We start from the raw sequence: 15,846 nt of genomic DNA, 5'->3' as shown, positions 1-15,846 counted from the left end.
ATTAAAGACTTCAATTAGCATCCATTTTTCCCGTGGGGCCTAATTCCTTTTAGAAATTACAGACATTTTATATTTATGTTGTCCAAGAAAGCATTGGCCATCGATAGAATATCATCATCAATAGCTATTGAGATATTTCTAATATTTTTCCATCCTGGAGTCAAGCCATTCAATGAAATTTCATATGCTGCTATCTTTTTTTTAATACGGAAAGAAAAGCTGCCAACAAAAATATTTCTTGGGTTTGATTCATCCACCAAGATGCAATTTTCTTGGTGGCTTAGAAGGTTACTGAAAATGCATGATCAGCAGTCCTTATTGCATGGAGTGAGGCACCTTCCCCCTCCACTCACTTTCTCACACGCTCTTTCACATTAATCATGTAACTGATTTAATAAGCCCTGGCTCAGAGGGATTTTTTTTTTCTATAAGGTTTCAGATCAGTGCTTGACTGGGAGACTGAAACCCTTGATTTTAGTCAAGAAATGTATTCAAGGTGAAATTCACCAACTGTTGTGTTATTATCATGCCTTCTATTTGTGTAAAATTATTTGCTTTTACAATATACTTTCCATATACATTATGTAATATGTTTTATTATGACAGCAAATAGGGGAGGAGCTGGGACTAGGACCTAGATCTTTTGACTCCTAGTCTGGTGTTCTGTTCATACCATGCTGTCTCTTAATTTAATCCTCATAATATTCCTGTGAGGGACAGAGAGGACAAGCATTATCACCCTGTTTGAAAGGTGAGGACATCGACACTGAGATGGGAACTGAGTCACACTCTGTCACACATGTAGGTAATGGTAACATTAGGAATAAAGTCCAATTCTTCTGATTCCAAGCTAGATCTCTTCCCTCTTAACTATGCTGGCTATGTGAGTTTCTCTTCACCTAAGGCATTTTTTTTCTTCCCCATTTAGGAAAGCAAATGCCTTTCTTAAAGGAAATCTCTCTGCTTTTGTCTATCAGGAAACATATTCACTTGAGTTTTCAGTAGTTACTGGAGTACAGTCTGAGTCCTGGTCTCATGTTATTTCAGAATAAGATGATTAGAAATAATATACTTTGACTCAGCCCCAAGTATGTCTTTAGTATCCTGTGAGAATGTCTTAGAGTGCTTTTCCCTAGATACAAAGTAGTTAACAGTATTATCACCCATAAAAGTTTAATGTTAATTAACAGCCCCATTGAAGACAGGAGTTGTAGTGTGTTCAAAGCACATTTCAGATTTATATTACCTAGCCAGGCTTTGGCGTTTGTGTTCTGGGAATGAGAAAGGAAGAAATCCCACTCTGCATACAGAAAAAGCCTAGTGGTGGGGGAGATGGCACTCAGAATGCATTAAGTAGTCAGCCACCATGTAGTAGAGACCAAGTAGGCCTTGAAGATGCTGAGTAGTATTCTCAAATGAGGTAGGCAATATTATGCATGTATTTTACAACAGTGATCATGTCATTAGCTAATTTAACATTACAGACAGGGGTGGATCTCACTATTGAAACAGCAGTTGGCTGCAAAAGTATTTTTGAGCACTGTGAAAAGCTTTATGAGATCTTATGTCAATATAGGGAAATTGAAGTATTACACTGGACAAAATTTAAGTAATGAAGTTTTGCTGCTGACAGATATACATAATAACGTCTATTAGGAAGAAATGTAGGTTACAGGTCTGTCACCTCTCAATGGTTTTACACCCTCTTAGGTTGTCTCTTCAAAGTCCTTTTCAATTTGTCGTTATAGTTCATTATCAGTGTTGCACTGAGATTTGGTCTTAGATGTAGTTCACCATATCTTTGATCTCAACTCCCAAGCAACTTGATTTACCATTGGGTACATTTCTCCATCTGTCCACAGAGTCATTTTTTTCTCATCTGACTGCTGGGTTTGTAATCTCATTTGGGCTTCCTCTCTGCAGGACCTGCTGGCCATCTTAACTTCAGTTCTCTAGGCTATTCTTGAGTAAGCTGGTGGGTCTTAAATTATAGGCTCCACACCCAGCTGATAAAGGCTAGGTAGAATGACCCCAAGCTAAGATTGTCTTTCTGTTTAGACTCCTGTGTCAGGGCTGACGTAGCTCTCTGTTCCATAGACTGTCTCACATAGAGTTAAACATTCCCAACATCCTCTGTGGCTTGGAATGTAAATGTAGTTGAATCAAAACGAAGGGTAAGCTAAGGCAGCATGGTCATTGTCCTCCACCCACCTTGCCTACATTAGTGCCTTTATTATAAGCACACCTGTTAGCAACTTAACAAAATAAACACAAACAAACTTCACTTTGGTGATTTACTTTGGCCAGTAGAAAAACTTCCCTATGTCCTTTATCATTAAAAGGAAAGGAAAGTATATATTCATGTCATGCCACAAGAACAGATGTACCAAGTGAATGCCAAGGGAATGGATTGGGCACACCCTTATAATCCAAGCAGTAAAACAATAAAAGCTTAGGTTCTCTTCATCATGAATCCAGAGGGCCCACCAGTACATGGTAGCATTATACAAGCTACATGAGAAAAAAATGAAAGCAGGAATCAAAATATTTACAAAGACTGTGCATAATTAGGATGAGCTTTCTGATAGATGAAGAGGCTCATAAAATGAACTTCTCAAAGCACATTTGATACAGCTTCAAATAGTAGTGACAAGTCCATAAATCAAATGAGATCATGGACATCTGATTTAGAATGTAAAACGTCCTCTCTCCCTTGAAACTCAAGTATAACTGGGCTCTTCTCAGAATACAAAGAACACTGTAAGCATTCTTATTATTCCCTTGGAATTCCAGGGAGCAGGAAACCCTCTCACCATTTAGGTTGCACTCCCTTTCATTGCATTTTATCCTTGGAATGGCATTCAAGGTGGAACCTTCATTATTGTATGCAGAGTTTAAATCCTAATGCCCAGGGTTACCCCCTACCATGAACTGTATTTCACAACTTAAGGGTGGGGAATGAATCAGTCTTTTCACTTACTTTTTTTTCCTGTTCTTTTTGTTTCTTTTCTTTTAACTCTGAATGCCATGTAGTTTACCTAACACTCCTTGTCTTTCTTTTTTCTTCTTAGTGTCATTTCCTTTTTCAATAGGAGACTCAAGAACTCTTCATATAGATCTTAAGATGATTTTTACAATACAGTTTTACAAACCATCTTCTTTAGTGCTCCGTTTTGTTTGTAAACTGGGCTAGGTAGAACCAGGAGCAAGGAATGAGTGACAGTACCTAACAGCTGGAACTGTCCAAAAGTGAGATGGGATGAAAACAAAAGTGAGACAGGCTGCCTGGGGAAGTAGCAGGGTCCTCTTTCGATAAAAGTTTTCAGTCTCAGCAGTTGTCAGATATGTTACAGAGGAAAATCTAGTTCACATGTGGGTCTCTGAGGTTGCCTCCTACTCTCACATTCTGTGATGGCCTTTTCAGTGATCGAATATTTGGTTAACAGCGTAGAAGGGAATAGAATAGTCACTGCCTAATCAAAGAGCCCCTTACAGAAGTAGTAGAGATAACAGGGAAAGTGCTTGAATCAGGAAGATGAGTTCGAATGAATCCTTCCTCAGATAACTAGAAATCACTTAATTTCTCTTAGCTTCACTTTCCTCATTGAGAACATTGGGATAATAATAGCACCTGTCTCACTGGGTTGTTGTGGGGATTATTGAAATGAATATGTGCCAAATTGCTTTGTAAACCTTAAAGCTATATCTTTCCTAGCTATTATTATTCAAAATAAGCATAATTTTTACTAGTGAAAAGTTACTCCAGAAGCATTTATCCTAGGACTCAATTCTTGGGTCTCTCTCTCTTGCATATTATGGAAATATGTAAGAGGTAGCCTCTGTTAACTGTCACTGGAAAGTTATGATCTTGCTCAAATAAAAGGGGCATTTCAGGACCTGAGCATGCCTACACACTCAGCTTGATCTAGGAAGTCTAATAGTAGGTCTGGAGCTTAGAGAAGAGGTCGCAGAGGTGGAACTTTTTAGATACTTGTGTTGTTTATTTGGAAAGTCATGGTTGGGTGAGGCAACATGGTACAGTGGGGAAAATGCTAATTTGGAATTATAGGACCTGGTTTTGAAGCCTGGCTCAACACTTTACCACCTTTGTGGTCAGGTTAACATTGGATTAGATGATTGTCAAGGTACCCTCCAACTCCAAGATCCCATGTACCTGATGCTGTGTAGAGGCTATATATATTGGAGGTTAGATAGAAGGGAACCCATTCAATATTTCTCCTTAACCATATTCCCTAACATTGATAATTAGAGGGATTGTTTACAAGGAAACCTCAAACAAGAAGTGTTTAATTGTGTACCATGGACAGGCATCTAATAGATGCTAGGAATATAAAGACAAAAACTAAACAGGCCATGCCCTCAAAATAAATAGTTGCATTCCTTTATAGGAAACAATGTGTATACATATAATTAAATATAAAATATGTTCATAGTAAAGATATGGTAATCTGTTTGTGGCTTTTGGGGGTGGCTCGTTTGTTGTAATGGGAAGTTCTTAACTAGAATATGGAGGTAAGACAAGAAGATTGGAAAGGGAGGCACTGATAGCTGGGGGAACCAGGAAAGAAAACATCCATTCTAGCTACTGGGGACAATCTGTAGAAAGACGCAGAAATGGGGGATGGAATAGTGTGCTTGAGGAACAGTAAGTAGGCCAGTTTGTCTAGAATGTCAAGTTGATGAAGGGAAAAATATGAAATAAGCCTGGAAAGATAAGATATAGCCAGATTATGAAAGGCAGGACAAAGAGAGAGTTGTGTTTCTAAAGAAAGCCCATTTTGGAAATAGTTCTGTGGTAGTCATTCCTTTTGAAGGAAGAGGGTCTTTTCTGTGTTTATTCATTTTTAGGCACTCCCAAATATCAGAAACAGAAACACAACAACCCACAGTGCTTAGACAAAACAAGCAATCCCAATATTTGCAGTAACGATGTGGCTTAATAAGAATATTTTTTTAAGGACTTGAAAGGAAGAGGTTGTGACTTCACTTGCCCTAAGGAGAAAAGCTCTGTAGTTACAGATTCCATGTATAACCTTTCTGAATGACTCTATGATTGATAGCTTTGCAGTCAGAGGAAAATGTTGAAATCAATGATGTTTATATTTGATATCCCCATCCTCTCTCTCCTTTTTATGGATTCTATACTGTGGGTGATGCCCTATGCTCCAGACTTTTCTTTCTACCCTTACCCCCAACAAAATCACCAAAACTGTCTAGGCAGAGGCCTTACAAGTCCTGTGCAGGGCAAGCAATCTCTCTGGAAATAAACTTAATAGGCTAATTTATAGTGAGGTAGTGACTCCGAAGGCTTAATGTACTACCTCCACTTCAAGAGAGGATTTCATAAAGCATTGTTTCAAGCCAAAGGAAATCATTTCTATCAATAGCATGTCAGGTACCTGGGCAGACTAAGTAAAATTTGGGGGCCAAGAAGGTCCTTCCAGCACAACCAAGTAAATATAGAATGTTTTATCAAGAAAGAACTTTGGAGACCATCTAGCCCAACTCTCATTAGATTAAGAAATTTAGGATTAAATGATAATGGCAGCTAGGTGGTAAGTGGATAGAGCGCTCGGCCTGAAGTTAGGAAGACTCATCTTCTGTGGTTCAAATCTGGCCTCAGACACTTACTAGCTGTGTGACTCTGGGCAAGTCATTTAACCTTGTTTGCCTCAGTTTCTTCATCTGTGAAATGAGCTGGAGAAGGAAATGGCAACCATTCCAGCATCTCTGCCAGAAGAACCCCAAATGGGCCGTGAAGAATTGGACACGACTAAAACAACTCAACAACAGCAAAGTTTAAGTGACTTTACCCAAGGTTACATAGCTAATTAGTGCCAGAGCCAATTTATCTGCTAAATATAAAGGTCATTGCTCCTTCTGCCACATCACACTTCCCCTTATCCCATCTCGAGCCTTTAGTGGTTCAATACCAAGTTTTCTTCTCATCTCCTCTAGGAAGACCTCTTTTCTGCAGTATTGGAGTGAATTTAGAGGTCATAGAGTATGTATAAAGTTTAATAAGCCTGGGAAAAGAAGGCATGCTTCTAGACACCATAAAGGCATCTTCTCTTTGTATACATACCCTTCCTGCATCACTTACTCAGCCTTGTGAGCACTGTTATATTCATTGCTGACTCATACTAGAGAGGACATTTTTTCTACACCTTGTGTAGCATTGCCAACTGTTTACTCCTCATAGAATTATTGGATCTTGGAGTTGAAAGGGACAGCAGAAATCATCTAGTTTTATGTGACCCAGGAATGTCCTCCAATTATCTCCTCAAACCAACATAGTGTCATTATTTCAGCATATAAATCAAAACCTTATCTTGCCCACAAATCCAACTTCTATTTGTAATTTCACTGTTTCTGCTGGATGTTCCCATAGTCTCGCTGTCACTCAGGTTGATAGTCATTTTGACTTCTCGTAGAATGATAGCTTTGGAGCCAGAAGAGGCCCACTTATTTTGCAGAGGTGGTAACTAAAGCCCAAGGAAGCAAAGGACTTTCTAAGGTCACACAATAGATAGCAGAGCCAGGATTCAAATAGAAGTCTTGATTTCAAATCCAGGGCTCTTTCCACAATATGGCACTCTTTCCCTTTGCCACCCCTTACAAACCAACCACTTCTTCACACCACTTTCTTCCTTTCCATTTTCATTGCAACCACTCTACTTCAGACCCCTGTGATTTTGAGTGAATCATAGTTGCTAGATTAATCTTCCTAAAACAGTATTTCTTCTCATTTCCTAATAAAATCTCATTTCCTTATCTCATAATTCAAAGCCCTCTCCATTTGAGATTCAACCTACCATACCAAGCTTATCTCAAGTACCTCACCTTTTTGAACTCTCTGTTCAAACCAGATTCTTTTATTCATTATGCCTTGACCTTTATCTGATGTTTTCCCATGTCCATGCCTTTGTATGTACTGTTCACTCACTTGGCTTGCCCTCCTTCCACCTATCCAAGTCCTGCTTAACCTTCAAGACTCACTAAAAGCATTTCTTCTTATACTGAGCCTTCTCAGCCTACTCTAGCCTGCAGTGGTCTTACTTCTCTAAAATTTCATAGCACTTCCTACGTGCAATACTCATTTGATAACTAATATTCATTCTTCAAGGCCCAGCTTCAGTTCAGCTCCCCAGGAAACCTTCCACGACTACCCCAGCCTGCAATAATCTCTCCCTCCTCTGAATTCCTCTAGCCTTTGTGCCACTGATTTATTGTTTATCCCATATTGTCTTATATTTTAGTCGTTTTTTATGTTTGTGCCTTAACTTCTTAACTAGACTTCCAACTCCTTGAGGAAAAGGGAGTGTGTTGTACATTTCTAGCACAGTAATGGGCACATGGTTGACTCTCAATAAGTAGCTGTTGAAGTATATTGACACTGGTGTGGACTTCCTATTCAGTCTGTCTATGGTATGCTTAGATACACTAGCACTGAGGTCACTGGCTGGTTTGGCTAATCTCTCCATTAAGCCATTAGCTTAATTAATTAGAGTTCAGAAGGAATGGGGGCAGAATCAAGGCCGTTATGCTAGATAAAGGATGTCTGAGCAAAATCATTTTCTTATCAGCGCTTCTGACCCCCTTTCAAATTACAGACTTTTAGTTTTGGAGTTCCATATAATAAGTGGAGGGAAGGAAGGCATGATATTTTTTCTGTCAGGCAATTAATATAGTGTTCTCATGACATTTTACTTGAAAACTTGACTCAAATTGACATGGATAGAAGAGCCACAAGGCTGAAGGGAACAGTGACAGATAGCCCTAACTAGTCATGGAGAAGAATATTTGCGCACCTATGATTTCACTGCACTATAAACCCTGAACATGGAGAGAATTGTGGACTAATTTACAGATGCCATTATGATGGGGAGTGCTAAAAATCTCATTCAGCTTAGGTGGCTAATGAGTCACTAACAGGATGAAATTTAGAAGTGTGTGCTGAGGAATAAAGTCACAATTTATAAGTGTTGTAAGATGCCAAACTCGGGTTGCTTGCTAGTAACAGACAGAAATGGTCTGTCACTCAGTCCTTACTTGAAGCCTTTCAAGTCTTTGTAGACTAACGGACCAGAAGGGGATATTGCCAGTGCTTGGATTCTGCAAACAGCAAAATAGGACTTCAGGGAAGGATCACTCTTTTTTAATGTCTCAAGGCAAATCGATTCCACAACATACCATGTATCATACCCAAGTAACACATCTTGTGCATATGTGAGTACTACAGAGGAAAAAAAAGAGTAGTTAAGTACTTAAGTAAAAGTAGTTAATTCAACAAAGAGTGATTAAAGAGAACTACTTCAGCATGATCCTCAACCTTTCTTTGCAGACATGGAGTTGACTATGGGTGCAGAACACACTACTGAATATCAAACTTTTTCATTATGTTGGTTTATTATGCTGAACCTTCCCCCTCTTGTTATAGAGATGGGCTCTCTGGGAGGGTCAGGACAGAGTAGATGAAACAAAAGAAAAGTATAGGGAATAAGACTGGATAAAGACTGAACCTGTGATTTTATTGGTAGAGGGAACTCCTGGGTGATAAATCTCCCTTTACCCATATAAGTCAGTAACCTCTCTATAACCTATAGTTTTATAAATTTGACTATAGCATTGAGAGATGAAATAACATGCCCAGGGGCACCCAAGCAGTATGTGTCAGAGGTAAGACTGAACTCAGGTCTTCCTGGCTGACAACCTGTATTGGTAGTGATATACCAATGAAATCACAGATCCCATCCCAGTCCCTATATTAAAAGTATATGTATATATGAAACTTTATTTTTTTTTAAGAAGTACAAGGGCTAGAGCTTCAGATGACTCGAGCTGGGTGGATTCCCTCCTCTTCCCCACCTCAAGCCCCAGATTAGAATCTCAAGAGATAAAACGAAGTGGAAGAATTAATTTGGAGGGAAACATTAGACAGGAGACCAAAGGAAGTTCTCTTTGTCCTAAGTTCCAGGAGACAGTGAATCACGAAAATAATGATCAGAAGATGAATCAAAGACAAAGAAGTGGTGTTGAGAGTCATCCACATGAAAATGGTAATTGATGACATCCTGGGTAGGTAAAATCCAAAGAGGAGAGAAAAGTCCAAAAGAGGTCTTGATGAGGCAGGAAGAAAGTTGAAAAGGAGAGGTTAAAATGAAGAAGGAAGAAACATTTAGACAATTTGGAAGAAAATTCAAAAGAAAGCAAAAAAGACCAAAAAAAGTTTGAAGTAGGAATCTACAATATGGAAGGGGTGAGGCCAAGAATGACAGGGATAGACTTGAATCAAAGATTCAGAACCTTAGAATCTGAAAGGAATTTAGAAAGGCCTGACTTTGAGATTAGAGACCCAGGTTCTAGCTCTAGCACTAACTTCCTGCATCACATGGTATAAGACTATACTATGTATATAAGTCATTTTATACTTCTAGTTGTTAGTTTCCTCATTTCAGCTATATACCTCTGTCTTCCAGTTCTGAGAGTCTTAAGATTTTTACTTCTAACAACATCTAGAATCATAGATTTATAGTTGGAAGGGACTCCTGGAGTCATATAGTCCAATTTCCTTTTTACAGATCAGAGCTTGAAGAGACCTTATAAATAACTGAATACAATCCTTTCATTTTTTATATAGGGAAACTGAGGCTCAGAAAAGTTAAGTAGATTGCCCACAATGGAGCAGAAACAGAATTATGTTTTTTTTTCCTGACTCTTTATTCAGTCCAAAAAGAAGGATTAAGATTTTGTTCATGAGAGACTTTGGTAAGGATGCTGCATGAAATACCAGGAATTAGTCTAGACCCTCTAAAGCAGGGGTGGGGAACCTGTGGCCTCAAGGCCACATGTGGCCCTCTAGGTCCTTGGGCACAGCCTTTTGACTGAGTTCAAGTTTTACAGAACAAATCCTTTTATTAAATGGATTTGTTTTGTGAAGTTTGGATTCAGTCAAAGGGCCGCATTTGAGGACCTAGAGGGTCCCCATCCCTGCTCTAAAGGATCAAAACAATGTCAGGATTCCCAAATCCAAGCCAAATTGGGTGGGGGGGACACACCAGCAAATATTAAGAACATGAGTATTAGTAAGAGAAAATTCTTCAGTATTTGCTGGCACTACTTAATTTTTAAGGTATTGAGGTTCATTACAGATTTAGATGGAATTATGGTATAGCATTGGTACAGAGACAAAAAGTCCAGCATGTGAATCAACCTATGAGAACAGAGGTGAAGGTCCTTTTTGTTACAACTTAAATTAGGTAGGACTCAGTGACAACTCTTTAATACTGAACTTAACATGGAAGGAGGTCTTAGAAGAGTGACCCAATGGGAAAAATGAGATGCATATTTCAGCATGGATTAGCCTGGTGAAGGTGAGATATTAATAGGACACATACCTTTAAAAGGCATAGACACTAAAGCGGGGTGGGGAAGAGGAGATTATGTATCAAATGTAAGAGCACATAGTTGGGAAGGATGCTACAAATGTCAGAGAACAAAGATAGAAAAAGTCAATTAAACCATGGTGGAATTGACCCTTCAAAAAAGCTGCTTTAGTAAGACCATTAGAACCTAAATGAAATCAAACCAGAATGGGTTGTTTGGAGGAGAGCTTCCTGCATTGTGGGAAGGTCATTTCCCCTACCAATTGAGACACCTGGCCTTGGTAATTGGGGGAGACAATGCCTTGACCCATTTGCCACCCAGACTTGCCATGTTGGTAAAGCCATTTCAGTTTTCTCTGTCGGTTTCCTCATCTTACCACTGGGACCATAATGCAGACCTACTTCAAAAGATGGTTTTGTGTATTAACTAATAAGCCGTGACAGTGAAGGGCTTTGAAGAGACACAATACTACATGAATCCTAAGTGTGATTCTTCTCCCCTCTCTTTGTACCCACATTCTAAATGCTAAGTGTGATGTAGATATTCTGGTAGGTTGGGCTGCTTAATAGTTTTGAAATTATACCTACTTGCTTTAATAAAGTTGGTGGCTTTCTTTTCTCTCTTCTGCCTTTGAGAAAGAAGCTCAGTTCAGTACCCTAGAAATGTGTTTTATTTTCCATCACAGCAAGCCAGTACCAAATACTTATGTGCTTCAGCTGAGACCACTGGCCAGGCCTCCTGCTCACCTCCCAATTCCCTAATCTAATCTAACTCTGTGGGGTTTGTGGGGGTTCATTTAAGCAGCAGAAGCCGTGCAGTAATTGTTACATGTGCCAGCAGCGATTTGTACCATCTGGGTATGAAAAAAAAAAAGAGCCTAGTACTACCATGGAGAAAGATCTTTATTCTATTACCAAGGCAATATAATTCAAGAGCGGCTGCAGAGGCAATTGGAAACTGAGGAATGGCCAGCTATGTAGTTATACTGAAATGTCAAAGTATAATGAAACAGGGGAACTGTACTGCTTTATGATATGAGCCAAGTTACAAGCAGGTGGCAGCCGTAAATATGTATATAAATAACAATATGGATGAAATGTCACGGTTTCCAGCTGGCTTTGTTAAAGCATTTTAGTAATATCATATTTAGGGTAACAATGTAGCTTGACAATTTTAATGAAATATATATCATTTTAAAACAAATGGGCCTACCTTAGTGTTTAGGTGATCTGCATTTCCTAGTGACCTCAACACAACATGGGATACCTGGTTTTCATCCTAGGTTCACTTGCAGGGCCAACTGCAAACATTTGTATGAGGTGAAGTTAATTCACTGGCTTTAGATGTTGCTCAAGGCAGACCCATTTCTGACACCTAGAGCAAAGCCACAGGCGAATGATTTCATCTGTCTAAGCCTCAGTTTCTTCATCTGTGAAATGGTAAGAATCAGATAACATGCTGGAAGTACTCCACAACCTTAAAAAACAAACACCACCACTTCTTAAATGCCACCTACCATCGTTGTTGATCACAAGGAAATCACTTTCCTTTCTAAGCTGTAACTCATGAAAGTGATAATTTTATTCTTTCTTACCAGTGGTTAAAGCACACAGACAGAGAGACACACGTACCTAGTGATATCTACAACTTGGTTTTACCTGTGGGGCTGGGGCAGCAGCAGTTCTGTGTACAGGGGTAGTACCATAGGTTTAGAGCTCAAAGGAACATTTAGAGGAATCTATTACAATGCCATCATTTGAGGATGAAGATATTGAAACACAGGGAGGTTGAGTGACTTTCCCAACATTTTGCAGGTAGGTAGTGATAAAGGCAGAATTTTGAACCCAGGCTCTCTTAATTCAAAACCACTTCTTTTTCTAATGTAGCATGCTACCTCATTGCAGTCTTTTAGAACTGAGATTTTTATATCCTCCTTTCCATCTTCCAGTGTTCATGGGGTGGAGCAAAGGAGATGTGGGAAGGTTGGTATGAGCATTCTTGGTTTATGCCACTTTTAGTACAGATCACTATTCTGCTCTGAAAGGGGCACAGATTAGAAAGGACATTTAAACATCCATTGGATATTTAGAGAAATTCTTTGATAACATACACTAAAGGGCAAGTTAGGGGCTTAAAGAGAAGTTGGGGGATAATGCCAACTCCTCCCAAGTGGAGGCTGAATTTTAGCTGAGGAGAGATAGCTTTCTACCTCTAAACCCAGCTGCTATTTTCAGATAGGCTCCATTATTCTCTCTACATGGTGTAATGACCAAATGACTCCCATTTTATAAGTATATGGGCCATGTTGGAAATACACTGGAACTGTAACTTCTTAATTGAATACAGAAGATTAGTCAATTTTCTGAGTCACATTTTATCTTCCCTACCCCCATATCAGCATTTCCTGTGAAATCTAAGGAGGAGGATGAATGTAGTATTAACTATTATCCCCTCATACTTAAAGCATCCATGATATCTTCAACATAGGTATTACATGCCTCCTGCTCTACTCCCCGTCCTTCCCCCCACTGTCATAGATTTGTGTTGCTCTTCACCTTAGGAGACATCCTCCCTGTTCTGTTTCTGCAAAAAAAAAATTGCCCAATGACCAATGCTCTTTCAGGTCCTTTTCAATTCAGAGTTCCTATGATTGCAGTGATGGATGACTCTAAACTGAACTAGTTCTCAAATAACAGGCGTACAATTCTGCTCCAGGACCATAGTCAAAGAATCCTGTCTTTGACACACCGAGCAATTACACACTCAAATGCTTGAAGACCTTCCGTAAAAGAGAATCCACTACCTTTTGAACTAAACAATTTGTTAACCTTTGTACTGAACAGTTCGTCAACCTCAACTCATTTTACTTTTGAGTAATTCTGAGTGTTAAGAAGTTTTTTTCCCTCTTACATCAATCCTTAATCTGCATCTTTGTCACTTCTACCCATCATTCTTAGATAGGCTTTCAACAGTGCATGAAAAACAAACACTTTTATGTCTTTGGCTGTGTCTATTCAATGAGAAACATCTGCATGAGACCTGAGAAATCTTCTCCTTAATCCATGCTTTTGACCTACATAATAATTAAGATCCAAACACTTTAAAGCATTTTTCTTTTCATTGAGATCTTTGGCAAGAGGCAGAACACCACCTTAGGAATGGGTTAACTTGTGTTTTCGATGGAAACATAACTTTCTCCGTACCCTTGAAGTGTTAGAAGTGACTGTGAGGTCTGTTCAGTTTGTAATATTGAAGATGCCTATGATTTATTTATTGAATCATTGGGACTTGGTGAAAATCACAGAATTGCAGAACCTCAGCGTGGGAAGGAACTTGGGAGGTCACTTAGTCCAACCTCTACTACTTGGAACAGTATTAACTCAGTACTCAGTGAGGAAGTCCATTCCACTTTTGAATTGTTAGGAAGATTTCTCACAAGCCAAAATCTGCCTCTCACAATTTCTGGTTCTGCCCTGTGGGGCCAGTGTGATATTTTTGGTAAAAGTCACAATTAACATTTTACTCATTGATTTTATTGAGTTAACAAAATCATGTAGGGACTCAAATGCCGTAAAGACAGCCAGGTGGTACAGTGGATAATGTGCTAGACTCCAAGAATCTGGGAGACCTGATTTCAAATCCAGCTTCAAATACTTACCATTTATGTGACTCTAGGCAAGTTACTTAACTGAGTATCCTCATCTAAAATGGGGATTATAATAGCACCCAGGGCAGGCACAGTGGGTAGAGCACTAGGCCAGGAGTCAGGAAGACTTGAGTTCAAATTTGACTTCAGACTCTTAGTAGCTATGTGACCCTGGGTAAGTCACTTAACCTTGTTTGCCTCAGTTTCTTCACCTGTAAAATGAGCTGGGGAAGGAAATGGCAAACCACTCCAGTGTCTTTGCCAAGAATATTGCAAATGAGGTCACAAAGACTCAGACACAACTGAAAATGACTAGACAACAGCAAAATAATAGCACCTGCTTCCCATGCTAATTGTGATGATCAAATGAGAATGTCCATAAGATGCTTTTCAAACCACATGTGCTATATGAATACTAGTTGTTATTATCATTTAGGGTTTACATTGTAAACGAAACAGCCTAGTTAAAAAAGGCAATTTTAAAAAAAAAGTTATATTTACACGATGGGCAAATTCTACTAAAATCTGACTCATGCTTTCTGCAGCCTACTAAACAATTTGTTAACCTCATCTCTGCGTCTATCCAGATGGAGATCTTTCTACCCTCATTTCCCACCACTAAATTGGAGCCAAGTGATTTCCTAGAAATAGATGCGATTTAGAGTTATGGAAGGAATCTGGGATCAAATGTCATCTGGGCAAGTCAATTCATCTGTATTTCCTCAGTTTCTTAATCTAAAATGAGGGAGTTGGACTAAAAGACTGCTTTGTCTCCTCTCCGTTCTCTCTTTAAATCTGTGATTCTAAGATCTTAACCATGGTTTAAAGACTCACAGCATTCAGACTTCCTATGTCTTTATTGCCACCACCATGTTTCCCACTACTCTATATTGCTTGGAAAACAGTGGCAAAGGTGAGTGAAGAAACCTCAAATGGATACTCCCATGTTGGCTTCCTAGTGCCTCATATGATTTGTCTCATTGCTTAGAAAACAGTACTCAGAATTCTTCTCTCCTTCCCTTTTTTGTCACTTAGCTTTGTGCCACAAATCTTTGTTATCTGCCTCCTTTTATCATCCTCACCGTAGAGTGCATGCTGTGCTGAACTACCTTAGTTGTAGATCAAAGCATAGCCATTGGTCCAAGGTGAGGCCAAAATAGAGCTGGTGTGAAGCATTACTTTGAATTTACTCTTGCTCAGATATCCTACTTTCTGAACTCTTAACAGAAACTACCATTATGCGTGGGCTGTTGATATTCTTTATATAAGATGACCCAAGTGTATTTTCCCCAAATTCTTTGTCTCCAGAGAAAAAAATAAAAATCACGATTATTTATTCCCCACACCACCCCTAGCCATTTAGAATTGGTTCTCTTTTCACTCATATTTTCTATGTCATTTGTTTGCTCTCATCATGTCAGGGGAAAAAAAACGTTCAGATACCTCTGCCAATTTGAGGATTCAAAGGGGTAGGGCAAAGGCCAGATGGCCCTTACCTGCTGCCCCTCAGAAGGTACTCCACTGAATCAAAAGCAAACAATATCTGATTCGACCTCCAAGCAGCGGGTAAGTTCTCATTCTGAAGCGAATCACCTTTTAATGTATACTCGCTCAAGTACATCTGTTATGTTGATATATCACTAGTTTTATGGGCCTGGATTAATTCCAAAGTAAATACTAAGCACTCTGCTGAAAAGCTGTAAACACAGATACAAGTCATTCATCTAGAAATCCCCAAGCATCATTTGCCAAGGGCCCGAGTGCCTCAAGTACTTTATCCTGTTTGATGTAAC

The 15,846-nt window shown here is 39.2% G+C and overlaps 1 protein-coding gene across 9 annotated transcripts in view; it reads left to right on the top strand.

Annotated features, from left to right (window-relative positions):
- RBFOX1 (RNA binding fox-1 homolog 1) overlaps positions 1–15,846 on the top strand; it is a 388,542-nt gene that overhangs the window by 108,870 nt on the left and 263,826 nt on the right. The gene's annotated exons all lie outside the window — the stretch shown is intronic.

Source organism: Trichosurus vulpecula, chromosome 9 (assembly GCF_011100635.1).
Source record: "Trichosurus vulpecula isolate mTriVul1 chromosome 9, mTriVul1.pri, whole genome shotgun sequence".
Classification (NCBI taxonomy): Eukaryota; Metazoa; Chordata; class Mammalia; order Diprotodontia; family Phalangeridae; genus Trichosurus; species Trichosurus vulpecula.
This window is presented reverse-complemented; position numbering and strand designations above follow the sequence as displayed.